Raw genomic sequence first — 18,603 nt, forward strand, 5'->3', positions numbered from 1 at the left:
GAGTTCTGAATTACATTCGGATATTAAAGTATGGGAGGCAGAAGCATCTAGCAGCGAGGGGAATTAGCTCAAGTGGTAGAGCGCTCGCTTAGCATGCGAGAGGTAGCGGGATCGATGCCCGCATTCTCCAGCTTTATGTTCCGCCTACTCTTTGGCCTTTAATTCCATGCTTCTGTAAATGAACACCTTGCTCCAACGTTACCACATAAGGGCCCAATTCCTAATTGATGGCCTCTCCCTTCTCTCCAGTGACAGGATAGGGAAGGTTGGATTCTTAGAGATTTCTCTCGCCTTTCGAAGATTTGAATATTGGTCTCTGCCAGGTGGATTTACAAATCTACATTTCAATTATTTATGCATTAATATTACATTTTTATCCTCAGAATCTATTTCCCACATGTATGACCTATTGAGGGCCACCTCAAGTTCTTACAACTGGAACAAATAATTTCTATTTCTTAATGAAATTTTGAAGAGCCAAAAATATGTAGGTATGTTTGAGATTTGGTTTTTTTACATTCACTCGTCCTCTTTTGGAGTCATCTGGCTGTTTCTACGGGGTGGTGGGGCCGCTACTGCCAATTGATACTGGAATATTGCAGAATATGGCCCAATTATGGGAGGGAAATTGCAGTGGAGAACATGTTTGGGTTGGAATCTATGGTGCGTTGATAAGACGCTCAGTCCAGGACTATCTAATAAAATTTGCAACCAAGGCCCATGTTATCTTTGAAAATTGGACAATTTTTCTTGTTTACTCTTTTGCCCTCAAGTCGCTTTCAAAGAGCAAGGGAGCTACCAGTTTAGACCAAAGTGGGTAGAAAATTCTATCAACTTTCCCCTTGTCTTTTATTTTTAATTCTAAAATTTTTCTCTTCTGCAGTGGTTCTCAAACCTTGCAACACATTAAAATCACCTGGGAGCTGTTAAAACTACCAATGCCTGGGTCCCACCTTCAAAGTGCCGCAACTAAAGGCGCTTTGTAAAATAGTCCCAGGTGATTCTGACATCCACCCACTTTTCTGCGCCAGGGTTGAGAATCACTTTTACATAATTAAACGGAGAAGTGGGAGTAGTGCCCCAGTGTCTGTGGGCGACTGCCAGTAGTTGAGCGTCCACCTGGGAAAAAAACAAACAAAAAAAAAACCTTCGGAGAGACTCAGGACTCTAATACCACGAGAGGGCGCCCGTGCCCAACCAGTTACTAACCTTTGGTCAGCTATGTTCCTAGCAGGCCGCCCCTCTCCTAGTCTTGGGATGCCCGGTAGGGTGGCGGAGACTTGTCACTGGATCCCTTGCTTAGGGGGCTCACCTCTGATCCGCCTGCTTGGGGCTCGGGACTTTTTTGCGGCACGGGCCCTTTATGAACTATGAGCCTGAAGTTTGATCGCGTATTAGGAATTATTACGGAGAATAATAATTAAACAAATTAGATTCGTTGCACACTGAGATTACTCTTAAAAAGATGCACAGCAAGGATATATATAGCTGAGATAAACCTTCTTAAGGGTGAGGGTGAAAAAAGCAGACGCAAAACGTGAACTCCTTCGAGCCGGATTCGAACCAGCGACCTAAGGATGCCTGAGTTAAGGAATATACTCACTACAGTCCTCCGCTCTACCAACTGAGCTATCGAAGGAATCACTGTATGTGTTTTCCCCGCAGAGCATGCCATCTCTGCACGAGGTTGGAGAGCCATTGGTGCTTATTGTTTTACTCACTAGTGCTGTTTATTAGGTCTGCTCTAGTGGCCTCCACGTTTTTTTGGTAACCCAGCACTCCTTCACAGGACCACTGCCCTGGACCAAGGAGAAAACGCTAGCACCCACTGGTTTGCAAGAAGAAAATAAAATAATGAGGTATGAGGAACTGACAAAAATTTAGCAATGAGTGTCTTTTACTGTGATGAATGAATTTAAATAACCAATCTTAGATAAAATTTGAAGTACTTTAATCTGCAATTTTAACAGATAATTAACAGGAGGAGGAGGAGGAAGAAAACAAGCACAGGGTTAAACTCTTCAAAACCATACTAAGACGTTCTTAATTGACATTTAGTCCCTGTAGATAAACCGGACGAACACACTAATTCTAAACTCAGAAAAAAACCTGTCGATGGGAAGCTAAAATATTTTTTAAATTATCTTAACAAGGTAGAAAGTAATGTCATTCAAACACTAATTTTACAAAGTGTGAGCCTAGTCTAATTTTCTGTGACAGTCTAATTTTCTGTGAAGCTCAGAATGGCTATTACTCTCATGTAAGTGAAATCCACTTGAGGTGGCAAGACATCAGGAATCTTTGTTCTTCACGTTCCACTAAAAATCATTACATTGTCATACTGCGGAGCCATACACATAGGACAAACGATCCCCCTTGTGCAAGTGGAACATTGAGACCAGTGTTCACTCCTCTATGGCTCAAGATTTTTTTTTTTCTGAATTGGAATTAAAAGCAAGTTGTTAATCCCTTAATTTAGCCATTTAGCTCCTCAAGTCTTCATGAAACATCTGTTTTGAGGGGGGCTAGTCTGAATAAATTAAATATAAAATTTTATCTCCTTCCCAACCCCAATTGACTGAATAAGTTATCCTATTTTATAAATGTATTTAGTACTATCCATTTTGTAAAAATACGCTTTTACAAAAAGGATCCATTCCTTCCTTCCTTTTCTCCCACTCCACATTATAGAAGATTCAGACAGACAGAAAGCTAGACAGGCCTTAAGGAGCCTTGAGAAAAGAACAAGCAGATTTGAGGGATTCTGAGGAGTGTGTGTGTATGTGAATAACCTGAATTCTCGTAGGTCAAGAATCACGTCTGGTTCTTCCATATATATCTAGCCTTCTTTTCCATATATTTACACAATAAAATATAACTGTGAAAATATAAGAAGTAGGAAAGTTTTGGTGTTCCTTTCGTTTTCGCCTTCCTCAGTATTCTTAGATGCAGGTGGGAGATGAATTTCGAATCCCACAATAGGGAAGAACAAATATGACTCTATACTGGATATGTTTCTTTTTCTTTAACCTTTGCATTCTATTAGTTTTGCTATAAATTAATCACTAGAGGGACGTTGCCTAAGGCTTAAAGTATACATAATGGCCCGTCTCAAGGAACCCTGCCTCCCATGCCTGAGGGGTTAAGCTAAAAATACCTTTGCTTAGCTCCCAGGGAAACATCCTGACCTAGCCTCCCTGTGAATGGCTGCAGGAAAGAAGAAATTAACATATCCCCTCCCGAGTCTGGCCAGAACCAGGAAATATTTGCAACAACTTATCGCCTTTTTTACTTTATCTCCTCACCTCCCCCTCTTTTTTCCATAAAAGAAACTAGCATCCAAAGCCAGGCAAGATGGTTCTTGAGGACGTTTGTCTTCCACCTTCTCGGTCTGCCGGACCTTTGCTTTCCATTGCTTTTGTTCGGTCTATAGCTCTAGGCATACATAATGGCCTGCCTCCGGGAACCCTGCCTCTCTGCCTGAATGTTAAATTAAAGTGCCTTTGTTCAGCCCACAGGGAAACACTCTGCCCCTGCCCACCTGTGAATGGCTGCAGAAAAGCAGAAATTAACGCATCCCCTCCCCGATGATGGGCCAAAACCGGGAGGTCTTTTGTAAGACTTAAAGCCTTTTTACTTTACTTCCTCATCCCCTCCCTCTCTCTGTTCTATAAAAGAAACTAGCGTCCAGCCCCTGATAAGATGGTACTCTGGGACGCTAGATCACCATGTTATCTGACGCCTGGCTTTCCGAATAAAGTCACTGTTCCGTGCCCCCAAAACTTGTCTCTCAATTTATTGACCTGTCATGCGGTAAGCAGTGCGAACTTGAACTCGGTAACGTATACACAACAGTGACCTTTAATATTCACAAACATGCATTGAGCACTGACTATTCCAGTCACCATGCTAAGTGCTGGGAACACACAGAGGCAAATAAGATAAACTCTGTCCCCAAAAGGTGTCAAATTGAAAAGCTCAAACAGTAAGTTTGAGTCAATCATGGAGGTAAAGATTTTCAGCTTTGAAGGCTCTGACTCAAAAGGCTTGGTAGTTAAGTTAGTGGGACCTCTCTTGTTGGTAGTTTAGACCATACTATATAATAAAAGTGTATTCTGCTGATGTAAACATTTATCTTTTAGAAAAAGTCCTAGGGCTCTGAACTCTGGAATCCAGCTGATTATGAAAATATGTTCTGGCATACATATATTTTCCTCTTTATTTCATGTTCAAAAAATAATACTGGCTTGTTTCTGGAATGCCTGAGCTATTGTCACCTTGGGCTGCTGGTGCAGATAATACTCTTGTGTAGAATACTTCCTTTTCCCTTTACCTATGACCCCAGCTTTCCAAGTCCGCTCTGGAACAGGATTAAGGCCCTGACTTCTGTCTCTTGTTTACTCTTCTCAACTACCAAGACTTCCTGAAGCACACCTGACTATACAATTTGCTGTTGATAACCTTCTCTGAACAGACCTGTGTATTCACAAAATTGTAGTTGTGTCTGCCTTTGCTTTTCCTCCAGAGACTGTCCTCCCAAGTTCAGACCTAACTGTAGGCTAACATGTTCTTGTAGGCAACCTCCAAATTACTGACCTCTGGCTTTTCTTTCATATCTGGCTCAGGCCAGTATCAGTCAAGCTCTAGTTATGAATAGAGAGTCTGTGGACTCTGCTTTCAGATTATCTGTCCTAAGGAAAAGCCACTAAGTTTTTTTTTAGTTAATTTGATAAGATTTATTAAACAATGTTATCTATATAAAAGATTAAGTATCCTAAAGGCAATACAACTAAAGTTATTCTTTCAACAAATATGTGAGAGGTTACTGTGTGTCAAATTCCTGAATTCCAAAATGTCATAGTGTGATTTGCTTTTTTTGTCCCCCCTACTGTAGACTGAATATTGTCCCCTCCAAACTTTTATGTTGAAACCTTAACACCCACCCCACAGTGTGGCAGTATTTGGAATAAGGAAGTAATTGAGGTTGGATTGGTGTTCTTAAAAGAAAAGACATCTGGAAGCTCCCTCCCTCTTTCTTCCACTGAGGACGTGGCAAGAATGCAGCCCTCTACAAGCCAAGAAGAGAGCTCTCACCAGAAATTGAATCAGTTAGTGCCTTAATCATGGATTCCTCAGCCTCTAGAACTGCAAGAAAATAAAAATTTTTCAGTTTAAGCCACCCAGTCTGTGGTATTTTGTTCTGGTAGCCCAAGCAGACTAAGACACCAGCCCCCAACCTGTGCCCTTTTTAACCACCTTTAATCAAGGACTCCTTTGCAGTTGAAGTGTTATGTCTAAGGAGTTAGGTTAGCTTGTGCTCAGGACCAAGCTCAGGATGGCCTTGGCCTTGGAGATGTTGGCACAGGCCTTGAGTTCAGAAATGCAATTTTTAAGTAAGTCAACTCAATTTTAACAATATAGCCAAAGGGCCATAAGAATGGGAAAAAGCAGTCTGTTCCAAGCAACTCAAAAAATGCTTATAAACAAGAAATCCATTAAGTTAATTGACAAGAGGACATGTGGCTTATTAACACCAGCAATACTTGTTCTCTACCTAGGACATCCCTTTATAGTTTTCATCATACCAGGAAACCGAAACATTAAGTTGATGCTGCTGGGTGATCAAGAGTCCAGGCTTTACAATAAGACTTAGGGCTTAATACCCACAACATGGAGTCTGTAAATCTTCAAGGATTGTTCTCTCTAGTAAGTAGAATATTCATATGAGTCAGATACAGGGCCTCTGTTCCTTTGATTTTACTGGATAAACGCTGGTAATTTCTTAACTCCGTTTCTGTCACCATCACCTATTTTTTAAAACAGTCACTCCGAGCACCTTCATTTCCTAATGCTAGACAGTTAAAATACAACTGAGAATTTAATTTTCACTTGAGTCAGTTACATTCACCCAGTAAGTAAATGATAGCCTTCTTGAAGGCACGGCCCATGTTATATGCATATTTTCATTTTAAGTATCCAACAGGGGAAAGGCGCTTAATAAAAATACGTTCATCAATTAATTTGAAAGATGTCTTGAGACCTGGAAAACAGTCAAGGCCCAGTGTACTCTTCTAGGAAAGTTGTTTCTTGTCCATCCATTTTAAGTTGACTCATGATTCTCGGTTTCATCGTGTATATACTGACAATACTTCCAAATTGTAGGGAGTCTACCTAGTTTAAAACATGTGATTCCATGTGCCCAACCATAGGTGCTATTCATCTAAATAGGTAAAATACGGAATAGTTTTAAAATGGAATATAACATCACATGGAGCAAGGGATATATTAACAATATTCAGGTTCCTGAGTAAAGAAAAAAGGAAGGTGTGGATGGGGGAGGATGGAGAGTGGTAAATTGTCCTGTCTCCAGCATGCTCAGAAGTGGGCATTCTTTCAATACAATATTGATAGTTCTGGGGCTCTTGGTCTCAATGGGTGTAGACAGCATTATCAGGTTTTCAAAGCGACATAAATATTTTTAACATCTAACTCGTTTTGCTCTGATTATACACTAGGCAACCTTTCGTATGAATTTTGCCTTGCCAAATTTGAGGGCCAATAAAAACACACTGGGCCACTTAGTTTTTTTTCTTAGTATAAATTTATAAAGCTGGTATTCTGACTTTAAAGTTATTCTTGACTATATCCTTCACACTCCCATTCAAGAGAGAATGGCAGAAATGCAATTTGGACTATAAAAACCAGGCTTAAGTCTTTAGATTTTATTTTGCAGGCAGTTGCAACCTGTTGTGGGTTGGTTGGTTCTTTTACTTGCCGAAGGAAGGGAAGAAAGGTTGGAAACAGCACTATCTAAAAGGAGGCCCATTGTGCTGTTTAGGTGTAGTTGATCAGGAACTGAAAGGGTGTATGAGGTAGTGGTAATAGAAAATCTGTCTCCCATTATTACATAATGACACTTGCTTGGGCCAGAAAGTTGTCACCATTCTCAAAACTCTCCATGGACATTGCTGCTTCTGAGCCTCTGCCCATCAAACTGTTTCCTTTGTTTGGATCGTCTCCACCTTCATACTACGTTTTCCAACATCCCTGCATCCTAAACCCTTTTCGGTGGGGATAGTGCTTCAGAATCATCCCAGGAGCCTAACTGCCCTGCCAGAGACCATGTTATCTCTAGTTACCCAAACAAAAGCTCTAATAAGCCAGAGAAGTGCGTTGCCGCCAGGGGGCGATGAGGCTTAACGCTGCCGGAGTCATAGAGCTGGCCGGAATAGTTCAACAGAGCCAGTAAACCACAGCTGGTCACCGGGATTCCGCAATTCAATACTTTCTAAAATTTCTCGTTTGACAACGGTGAGGCACTTTGTTTTGGAGATTAGAGGAAGGTGCAGAAATGTAGCTGCGAGCAAAAGGTACAGAGATTACTCGCCCAACGTGGGGCTCGAACCCACGACCCTGAGATTAAGAGTCTCATGCTCTACCGACTGAGCTAGCCGGGCACTCCGCACGTGAGCTTTCTTCAGTGAATTAAGAGACTATAAAATTCTTCCTGGACTGACAGGGATTAATAGGATTCTAGATATTTTGACTGTTTTTGTTATATAAGATGACGTGAAACGCAAAGAATGTAAGCATTGTCTGAAATTATTGGCATGCATTCCATTCGCTTTCACTACATCTTCCCTCTTCGCCTCATTCTCACCAACATGTCTTGATAGACCACAAGATCCTTCCGGAATCCAAGAGTCGGAATCTCTGAACGCTCTAAGGGTGAGCCCAGCTCTGGCATTCCCAGAGCTCCAGGCCTGGTTGCCAATGTGGCTCCAAGCTCAGTCCCAAAGGTCAGGTCCTCGAACCAAAACATTGCACTGGGCCTTCTCCGTAACCCACTGAGACATTCCTCTCCTGTTTCTATCACCTGTCAACTCTGGCCCCTCTTGCCACGCTGTGTAAATGTGGTCCTAAAGGAATTCCCTGCGGTTTTCTCCCTCCTTTTCAGGCCGCTTGTTCTTGTTCATTTATTGTCCTTCTCCACAATCAGGGCTTGCACACACAAAAAAGGGAGGCGGGAAGGGGTGTTGCAACTGCGTTTTAATATAAAATATTTGACAACCACTGGAATATAGGATCCAGTGATTTTTGTGTATTTTGTTTATCACAGACTGCAAAAGCTCATTGATTATAATAGATGCTAAACAAATATCTGTTTAAAGAGTGTACCAACAGTATGCTCCGGGAAAAGAGAAAAAGTCCCCCTTCTCAATAATGAAGCAGAGCCCCTATTCCTGAATGATGGAAGAATACGCAACGAGGAAAGCCGAAATAACTTGTACAAAGGTTTCCAGCACCCCAACTCTATAGGTCAATATTTGATTTTTCCATTTGAACCCATTTCTTTGATGTGATGAATGAATGATGGGTGACATTGAATTGAGATATGACCATCGTCTTCCTATACTATTTTTTTAATTTTAAAAATATAATGTTTATTACCTGGATTTTTTAAAATTAACTTTTATTGGAGTATAGTTGCTTTACAATGTTGTTTCCTATACATTTCATATAACCACAACCGTGGAGTCGAACTTCTAGAATAACCAGAAACCTTGGCCTTTGCAAGAGTCAATTTAGAGCTGATGCAAAACTGAGTAAGAGCCAAAACTGAAAAGTACTTGTCTCTCTTAACTAGAAGAGTTATCTAGTTACTTATTGGAATCAAGTGCATATACAGCCTACATATTTCTACATGAAAATATAGCAGTTTAATTTAACAGCAAATGTACCAATTTCTTTTGAGTGAGTTTAATAAAAAATTCAACAGCGGGTGTAGGCCGCAAAACCTGGGCTCGTCCGGGATTTGAACCCGGGACCTCTCGCACCCTAAGCGAGAATCATACCCCTAGACCAACGAGCCACCTGCAAAAATGATTTTTCTAAACAGATTAAATATTTACTTCTCCTAAATATTTACTCCGTTTTTCTTTCCTACTTGGATATATAACATTTTTTTCCGTCTCTGTTTCTCTTTGTTTCTGTCTCCCTGCTACCCTCCCTTCCTAGTTTTAAAACCAGATCGACTTGGCTCAGAAGTTCCCTGGATTTCCCCGCAACAGAATCCTTCGAAGATTGGTCTGTATAAAGCCTTATTTCTCAGAGATCGCTGATCCACCCTTTGTAAGAAACAACGGTGGCGTTTATTTAAAATAAAGAAACCTGTAGTCTTCCTCAAATCTACTGAGTCTAAGTCCCTGGGGGTGAGGCCCAATAAGCTGCATTTTTGACAAGCTCCCTAACTCCTCTTGGCTTGATCTCAGTATTTTCCACGGAAAATAGTGAAAATTCACTCAACGGGATATAAAGTTCTGAGGTCGTGAATGAATAAAGAAAATTCGTTGTACAAGGAACAAGGGGATACATAATTAGTGTTCAGAAAGTCGGTTTTGGTGGAAAATGAGACTGATTCAAGAGGCGTAACATCGAGAAGTGGACGAAACAGAGGGTCTGCTGGTGTCGGTCAACGTGGACCAACTGGTTGGTGACAGACGGCAAAGTAGATTCTGGAAAAGGGCTTAGTCCTTTCTTACCTAAAAAAATCAAAGTAACAAGAAAACACTTTTCCCAATATGGGAGTCCTCCCTTCATGTGAGGGATGATCTAACCGAATAGAAATCCTCAACTGAGCAATCGGAGATCATGAACACTGCCTTTTCACACTTGCCCCGCATCTCAGTATGTTTTCAGACTATTTCGAGGGCAGTGTTTGGCCACTAAACAAACTGGTGACAGTTTTTCCTTCTAATGAACTTAATAACTCCTAAGGTGTCTTGCTGCTTTTCTGCTTCTCTTGGACAAAATTTTGAGCAATCTGTCTTGCTCAAAGACGTGTGCTCTGGACTCCCTAGGATGATTTGGACTTGTGGCAAACTGTCTCTTGTGGAGATACCGCAGGTTGTCTCGTAGGACAGTCGTTGGACAGTTTGGCTGGAAAGTAATCAAAACTATTTCACGGTTAAATCACAGTCGTGGTTAAAAGGTAACTCTGGCCCGTACGGGGATCGAACCCGCGACCTTGGCGTTATTAGCACCACGCTCTAACCAACTGAGCTAACCGGCCGCCCGTTATTCTATTTCTTTGGAAGCCTTTACAAGAAACTTTTCTCGTTCTTGATGTTTTGATAATAGGAACAGTATTGTGTATCTGAGCTGCTGGATTCGCCTACACCAAACAAGGCTTCGTCCTTTTCCCAACATTTGTCCTACTTTTCAGTACCATGACTCAGCAACAATACCTCCTCCTCCCCTTTGAGTGTTTTCAGGCCCGTTACCACAGCTAGCCGTTCACTAATGGATCCTGGGCAAGTTTCCAAGTTGCTCCTCTTCGGCCATCTGTCCATTGGGTGTGCTTTTCTGCGTTTTCAATTTCATTCATTACAGATATCCTAAAAAACTTCAGCGGTATCCTGTTTCCCTCTCTACGTATACAGTTCTATACGCCGTGGCTAAAAGAGTACTGAGAAAATTAGAGGAGGATACAAAGTAAGCATTGATGTTTTTAAAGGGCAATTTCTGATTATGTAGATAAAAGAACCTGGAGATGCCGGGGATCGAACCCGGGGCCTCATACATGCGAAGCATGCGCTCTACCACTGAGCTACATCCCCATCCTGCAGAAAATACGTTTGTAGCACTTCCCAATTCTTTGAATCTGAATTTTTTTCCCCCTCTGCAACTCTAAGATTTTCTGAATGCTTAAATTAAATTCTCCTTTGCTTATTCAGCAAAATCTTGAAATGGTTAATGGGGCAACGTTCATGGGCATTTCGAGTGGAGAAAGCCTTCCAGTCATTGGACCCTTGTCAAGCACTTAACTTAGAGACGGAACGAAATCTGACGAGAAAAAAGAGAGTGGGACTCTCCTTTAAAAGCTTCTTTCCTTTTTTCTTTTTCCTTTTTTCCCCCTCTCCAAAGACAGCTGAGACCCAGCACGAAATCAAATCGCTCCCTCAGTCCCTAGACCTATATTCAGGTATCCAAAGAGCGGCCGAAAGGTGATTTAATTATCCCTTAAAAGCATCAGCATTGGATTGGCTTCCTTTTGAAAGTGTTTGGGCCCAAATGTAGAATATTTGACTTGTTTCTCTGGGAAGCCTAGGAACTAAAGGCCAACCTGCAGTTTTTGACTGCACTGAATTCTATATGGTACTATTGAATATATCTCTATATGCTACATAGAGATACAGTGTTTATATACATATAGTATATATCTAAACTAGAGTGAGCGAGAAAGATACAATTTGGGGAGACATTATAATTAATGTAATATGGTTTTATCGCGGCCTTAAAGACCTTCACTGTGGCTGAGTTTCTATGCCAAGCATTTTCTGAATAGCCAGCTCTGAACCGGAATCACAGGCGAAATGCCTAAAATCGTTCTTCTGAATGTATGCATAAATTGACTATAGTTGATGTGGAAGGCGTTGTTTTTTTTTTTTGTGTGAGCCCGGATAGCTCAGTTGGCAGAGCATCAGACTTTTAATCTGAGGGTCCAGGGTTCAAGTCCCTGTTTGGGCGTTGTCGTTTTCTTTTCCTATTCCTATATATTCATCTCTAAAGAATAGTAACAGAAAGAAAGGTAAACTCAAATCACAAGCCGATTTCCCTAAAGAAGAAAAGAGGGGACCCTGAGCATGGCATAGTTATCACAACCTAGGACCTTTTCAGAAAATAGAAGGGCCTTTTAGCCGGAAGCCACAGCACAAAACATTTCATCTAGAGCTCGAGTAAAAGTTTCATTAACAATGGTAACAAATTATCAAAGGCCAAACTCTTTCTTGAAAAGCAGCCAATGTGCAGAACTGCTCGCTCTTCTCTACACTGGTGTGCTCCTCTCAGAGCTCAGCTCTGGGGATGCCCAGGTAAACTGGATAGAGGAGGTGGCACCATACTCAGAATTTGTGGCCTAGGGGCAGTGCTTTCCACTGGCCATGACCAGTTTGTAGTTTAGTTTACATCTGGACCCACACACACATGTGTAACAGGAACAAAAGTTGCCTGAATTACCACTTACCACATGCATTGCATTCTATTTCAGATTCCATGTTATTCTCAAAAATGCTGGGTGATACCCATGCTTAAATTCATTTTATATCTCCCTCATTGAGAAACACTGGGCTGTAGGGTGATCATAAAGATGAAACCTAACACATAGTACAGAACAATGGGTACTGTGCTTGTTGCCGAGTCCAAGCTCAGACCGCTAGCAGAATCACAGGTCAATAAATTGAGAAACGAGTTGCTGGGGCAAGGAATAGCGACATTATTCAGAAAGCCAGCAGAAGGAGAAGATGGTGGACTAGTGTCCCAAAGGACCATCTCCCTGAGTTAGAATTCAGGCTTCTTTTACACTAAAAGGGGAGGGAGCAAAGTCCTGGTTCTAGGATGCGTTAATTTCTTCCTTCCTGCAGCCATTCACAGGTGGGCCTGGTCAGGAGGTTTCCTGTGAGCTAAACAAAGGTATTTTAGCTTAACGCTCATTACATGGGAGGAAGGGTTCTCAGAGATGAGCCATAATGTATAAGCTAAGCTTATAGGCAACATCCCTTTAGTGACTAACTTGTAGCAAAAGCAATAGAATACAAAGGTTAAAGTAAATTATTCTTCCCCATTACATGCTGAGTAACCTGCCTATACCACCTTTTCCTCTAAATCCAAGTTCACTCTTCTAGAGGACCCAAAGCCTCAAGTCACCTGAGCACAGGGGCACCAACACCATCTCTGCCCTGCTAGGAACTACTAAAGCAGCATAACTTGGCAGCCCTTGATTGAGACCTCGTTTGGTAACTCCCCAAAGCAGAAAGTTCATCCCAATGGATCCAGCAGATAACAGACAAATAAGATTTTACTTTGCTATTAAAAATTACCAAACAAGTTATAAAACCTCTAGAAAAGAATAACAGAACACTCCCGTCATTTGCCTTGTTGGCATGGTAGGCAGCATATGAGCCTCATAACGTGAGAGCCTCGAGGCCAGTCCTCAGAGAGTGTAGCATTTTGCAGCAAGAAAATACTGCAGAAGAAGTAACCCAATGTGATCATCATTATTATTGCTGTTAGAGTCACACAAGAAATCTTTTCTTTCAGCGTTTGTCACCTTGTAACTTTGAGAAGGCCACACACCTGTAGATAAAAGCTTTTTCTGTCTGTAAGGAAGCCCATTTGGGCTGTGACCCCACAAGTTTTTTTTTCGTTTTGTTTTTTACAATGCTCCGAGCTTTTTGAAAAGAAAAGAAACTTCCTCGAACTCTAATTAAACTTTCCTCTTTCTCACAACATTTTAAAAATGTTTCTCACAACATTTTTAAAATAAGCGGTGAGGGGGGGTGATCACAAAATTGAATAATTCCAGATGATTCTGACCTGGTCTCAGAGAGTGTGCCAAGCAGTAAGATCATAAATGTTGAGCTGCTACACTTCTTGAGAAGATGAAGGACTTACCGATATGTCAGTATGTATACTTAGCTGAGAGTCAAAAGATTCTATTCGCAGCCTTTGGGGGAGGTTTGAGATAGAAAGAGAAGACAATCATTTGAGCTTTTACATTTTGCAGCTTGGATCTTAGTGGGCTGAAACACCAGCCTTCCTGAGCTGACTGTTATCTGTGCGCCAACAACAACTGATTGTTATCTGTGTGCAACCTGGATGCGATTGGCTGACTGACAGACTTGCCAAGAATGTTACTCCAATTCCAGGAGTCAAGCAGCTTATATAGTAGGTAGTTACAAAATGGCACTGGATTAAATTAACAGATAAATTATATCTCCATCCTACACTATTCTCTCGATCTCTAAACCTGTCCCCATTAGCCTGGATATCTTCAAACACTTAAAATCAATGAGTTCTGGGTAGGGGATTAAGAGGTGCAAACTACTACGTATAAAATAAATAAGCTACAAGGATATATTGTACAGCACAGGGAATATAACCAATGTTTTATAATAACTATAAATGGAATATCATCTTTAAAAATTATGAATCACTATGTTGTACACCTGAAACTTATATACTATTGTAAGTCAACTATACCTCCATTTAAAAACAAATTTTAAAAAAACTCAACTAATTCTAATAATTTGCTTTACCAGTCAAAACCTGCATCCTCCATTCAAGAAGCCTAGGTACCTTGAGGTAGTGCCTAGAGGGAAAAGCTACTAGAAGATTCCATGGGTCATTTACCCTTTTATTAGGCAGGTGACTTTAGATAAACCTTCAGATTCCCAAGCTACATTGTCAACCACACTTCTTTTCTACTGTTTATTAATATATATATATATATTAAAAAAAACAGAAAAAGCATACAAATAACTAATTAGATGTCAACAGTTCTGTGGAGGTTCTTTGGAGCTTCTGGCCTGTTAAGGTAAACTGGCCTCACTCTTTTTCACTTTTGAAATCTCACGTACCCTCCACCCAACTCATCTAGTCTTGGAAGACTTTGTTTAAAAAACAAAACTCAGCTAGTGAGAACAACTCATTGTTAGGAGATAGTTCGTCATGGATCGCTCACATTTCTGCATGTATTGCTAGTGGGGCACTGACTGTCCTTTGTTCTGGATTATGTTTTCAAGGATGCTTATATAGCAAACACCGTTGGAAGACAGAGATAATGTTTCTCTCCAGAGCAACAGGCAGGCATGTTTACTGCTCATTATTAAAGAATTGGGATCCCCAGGTTTAGGGTTTCCGTCCTGTAACACAATCCACTGAATGTACAGATGTCATGTGTTGCCCTCTGGAAATTGGAGGCGGGGAATCAGAGAAAATATGCTGATAATCTGGTTATTGTTATTCCTGGAATAATAAACTGTGCATTGTCTCTGACCCAGGAGTCTCGTGAGTTGAACCAGCATCCATGAAACTGTGTGTGCCAGGCTAACTTAACAAGCTGAGCTCGCAAGTTGGGTAAATTTCAGAACTTTCACATTTCTTTACACTCATCAGTCTCTCCCCTCTCCTCTTCTCTCTCGTATATTCCTTATCTCAGTTAGTTTTACAATTGTCCACATAAATGCCAAAGCTAGGAATTAGGGTCCCTTCTCAGACTCCTTTCCCTCCCTTACCTCACTCTTTCATATCCAATCCCTAACTAAGTCTACCTTTTAAATACTTAAGAGGGAGGATGCAGGGAATTTTGTGAAAAATTTTCCATTTCGGCTCCCAACATACCACCCAAATTCAAGTTCTTGCCATCTCGTGTGAGGAGTATGGCAATTGTCTTATAACTATTTTTTTTAGCAAGGGAGGCATGTGTTCTGCCTCATCCTCCTGAAAGTCCTTTTTTTAGGCCTGAATAAAGCAGTATACTTTACAGGCGGGAAACCTCCACTTCCAATATCCTCCTTCTAATTCAACCATACAAAAGCCAAGGACACAGAGGTTTTTGTAAAATGCAAATCTGATCTGGCTTTTCCCCAGGGCTAAAACTTTCAAGATCAGCAGGATAAAATCTGAACTCCTTTGTAAGAGAAAGACCTTTCTGAACTGCTTTGCCTCTGGTGTTATTTCTCCCCACAACCTACTTCTTTGTTCTTATGCTGCATCTTACCTCAACTTAACCTGTGGCTGCAGGGTTGTGGAAGGATATGGGCACTTTCTAGGTCTTCTTATCAAAGGTCATGCCTAGAGTTAAATCCTTTGGGCAAAGCAGCCTTTGAGTCTTTCCTTGCAAGGATGGATGGTTTAGAAACGATGGAGTCAAACTTTGGAGCTGTTCACTTTTGCTTTTTTCTACACTTCCTTCAGATGGGAGAGCTTTTTCTCTGTCTCCAGGAGCTGAGTATCATTGCTCTCTGGTGAAGGCAAGGCCCTTGGGCCTGCCTTGTAGTCTTGGCACATAATTGAAGCTCTAAAAATATTTGCTGGATAAATCAAGGAATTAATCCTTAAAAACATGTCATCCTCTCTTTCTCTTCGAGTTGCCAACCCCCCACTCCCTACAACCACCAAATTCACATTTTCCTTTCCTTTATACCTCAGCAGGAGTGTGCAGACAGCACTCTTTTAGAACTCACATATAAATAACTGAATATATATATATGTATGTATATATATATAAACAGAATGTTATATATATGTAACCCATATATAACATATATTTAGTTATATATGTTATATGTTATTAACTGAAATTAATATAGTTAATAATGCTGCATTACATCTTTGAAAGTTGCTAAGAAAGTAAATCTTAAAAGTTGTCATAAGAAAAATAAATTTTTGTAACTATGTAAGGTGATGGATGTTAACTAGATTTATTGTAGTGATCATTTCACAATGTATACAAACATCGAATCATTATGTTGTACATCTGAAACTAATACAATATTATATGTCAGTTATACCTCAATAAAAAATAATTTTAAAAAAAAGACTGAATTAATGGGTTGAACTCGATTTATCTTTGTGCTCCTTCAAGATTTCATTTGATTAACTTCATCACGGTCACCTAAAAGAAATTTGAACAGATGCGAGAAAAGTTATAATAAAATTACTAATATCTACATGTTAAGAGGGGACTTTGTGCCAGGCACTGTGTTAAGCACTTTTGGAGGTTTTCTTAACTTGGGGACTGGTGAACTTGGATAGGAAAAAGAAATTACATCTTTAATATCTCTAACCTCTAACTGAAATTTAGCATGTCCTTCACGGATGAATGTTGGCAACAAATTACAGTCAGAAGATAAGTACCTGCGGCTTTGTCACTAAGAAAAGTTACATTTTCATACCCCATATTTGAGATATGAGGTATGTTACAAATATCTCATACTTAACTGTTTCGAAGTTACAGTAGTTATAAGACGGGTCTTGATGTTTAATATTTAATATATTAATGAAGAAGCACACGTGTTACTATACCGCAAATTATTTTAATTGATAACTGTTTCTGTAGTATAATTGGTTTTCTTTGTTATCCTATTTTAATGCTTTTTAAAATATAATTTGAGAAGGGCTCCATTGGCTTCGTCACGAAACCAGAGGGCTCCCAGGCACCGAAAAGGTTAAGAAGCCCCGCGCCCGCAGCGACCGCCGGGTGCTGGCAATGACCTTGGCCCAGACTTCACTGAAGGGGACTCGGGGTTGGAGACCGGGACCGGAAGCCCGAGCAAGGTCTGCGAAGGGTCTGAGGAGCAACCCAGGGAAAGAACTTCATGGTCCCAGCCTCCAGCCGGGCCGGCGCAAGGCGACTCCTAGCAGCACGGACTTCGGGGCGACCTAGAAGGGCTCGGAAGTGTGTCCCGGCGCCGTGCGGCCGCAGGGGCAGGGCGTCGGGGTGCGCGTCTGGCCACGTCTGCTGACAGTTTGTAGGTTATTTGCATGACCCCGGGTGGAAGCTATCGCAGGGTCTGCAAGGGTATGACGTACATTTCCCAAGGAGCACAGTGACCACTGTTGAGACTACAACGAAGAGGGGACAAGGGCAGATACGAAAAATGTTTCCCTCCCTCTTCTTTCCAACTCTTAGGGGACCAATGCCTCAATTCTGATGGTCAGAAATTTGATTACTGAAAACTCTGGATCACTCAGGCTGTTTCATGTCAGACACCCAAATTCTCAGAGTATTAATAAACCAGGAATGTTAATTTATGAATTTACAAATAGGAATGTAAATGCCAAATGGATCAGAAGAGTGGGCAAGAGATTTAAAGGCTAATTTATAATTTCCTAATTTGTTCTTGTCCACTTCATAAGTATTTGTCTAAAAAATTATCATCCTTGTACAGAAATAATATCCCTTCTAGCTTTATGTTGCTAGAGATACACTAAAATTCTAAATTCCATATGACCACTTTTCCCCTGGAATTCATTTTCCTTGCATTACTAATCTTCTTCACTGGAAATTACAACTGTTTAGCTAGTAGAATATTATTACTTACATTTGACTGTTTCCTAGTGGTATCTTGGGAAATTCCTTAATTTACTCAGAAACACCATATATATTTTTGGATGGATTACCTTTGAGGTTATACCAATGATCTTTTTAACAATGAGGAGCCTTCTTGGCCTTGGAGTTCTAGACATGGGTCTTAATCTGAATTTTACTCCCACTGTATGACCCCAGGGCAAATTATTTAATCTCTGTCTCAGTTTCACTAAATATAAAAATGGGAACAGTAATATGATTCAATTCATAGGGTCATGGAAATAAAATTATGCATGCATTATAAATCACTGAGCAGAACAGTGTTTGGCAAACAAATAAGCACTTAATGAGAAATACCTTATTATTTTAAAAAGCCCAATATAACTTATTTGGTTACATATTTAAACTTTTTTTGATTCAAGAATACTTTATGGAACACCTACTATGCACAATATTCTCTTAACATCTTTGCAAATGTTACTACTCTTACTAGAAGTCTTTACCCACCCCTTGCTTGACCAACTTCTGTTTTCATTTTGCTGCTTAGGTGTCAATTATGCCTCAGAAAGTGCTTCCTAATACCCTTTCATGCTCTGGCATCAGAGTCAGGGCCTCCTGCAGTATTATCACAACACCAAACACACAGTGCTGACTTTCCTGAATTTGACTTTGGATTCTTGACAACAGGGAATGTTTATCTTTGATCCTGTTCTGTTGTTTGGCAAAGAGAA

General features: G+C 40.6%; 7 non-coding genes across 7 annotated transcripts; 2 read left to right on the forward strand and 5 right to left on the reverse strand.

The window, feature by feature from the left end:
• The first annotated feature begins 57 nt into the window (after nucleotides 1-57).
• Nucleotides 58-130, forward strand: TRNAA-AGC (transfer RNA alanine (anticodon AGC)). The gene has a single exon. It is a non-coding gene; the product is annotated as a tRNA-Ala (tRNA).
• A 1,413-nt stretch (nucleotides 131-1,543) lies between these two features.
• Nucleotides 1,544-1,639, reverse strand: TRNAY-GUA (transfer RNA tyrosine (anticodon GUA)). Its single transcript has 2 exons — nucleotides 1,603-1,639; nucleotides 1,544-1,579 (listed from the first exon to the last, which is right to left on the reverse strand). It is a non-coding gene; the product is annotated as a tRNA-Tyr (tRNA).
• A 5,745-nt stretch (nucleotides 1,640-7,384) lies between these two features.
• On the reverse strand, nucleotides 7,385-7,457 carry TRNAK-CUU (transfer RNA lysine (anticodon CUU)). The gene has a single exon. It is a non-coding gene; the product is annotated as a tRNA-Lys (tRNA).
• Nucleotides 7,458-8,800: 1,343 nt separating this feature from the next.
• TRNAP-AGG (transfer RNA proline (anticodon AGG)) lies at nucleotides 8,801-8,872 on the reverse strand. Its single transcript has one exon. It is a non-coding gene; the product is annotated as a tRNA-Pro (tRNA).
• Nucleotides 8,873-9,998: 1,126 nt separating this feature from the next.
• Nucleotides 9,999-10,072, reverse strand: TRNAI-AAU (transfer RNA isoleucine (anticodon AAU)). The gene has a single exon. It is a non-coding gene; the product is annotated as a tRNA-Ile (tRNA).
• Nucleotides 10,073-10,547: 475 nt separating this feature from the next.
• TRNAA-CGC (transfer RNA alanine (anticodon CGC)) lies at nucleotides 10,548-10,619 on the reverse strand. The gene has a single exon. It is a non-coding gene; the product is annotated as a tRNA-Ala (tRNA).
• An 837-nt stretch (nucleotides 10,620-11,456) lies between these two features.
• Nucleotides 11,457-11,529, forward strand: TRNAK-UUU (transfer RNA lysine (anticodon UUU)). The gene has a single exon. It is a non-coding gene; the product is annotated as a tRNA-Lys (tRNA).
• The last annotated feature ends 7,074 nt before the right edge of the window (nucleotides 11,530-18,603 follow it).

The sequence above is a fragment of the Lagenorhynchus albirostris genome, chromosome 10 (genome assembly GCF_949774975.1).
Source record: "Lagenorhynchus albirostris chromosome 10, mLagAlb1.1, whole genome shotgun sequence".
In the NCBI taxonomy this organism is placed as follows: domain Eukaryota; kingdom Metazoa; phylum Chordata; class Mammalia; order Artiodactyla; family Delphinidae; genus Lagenorhynchus; species Lagenorhynchus albirostris.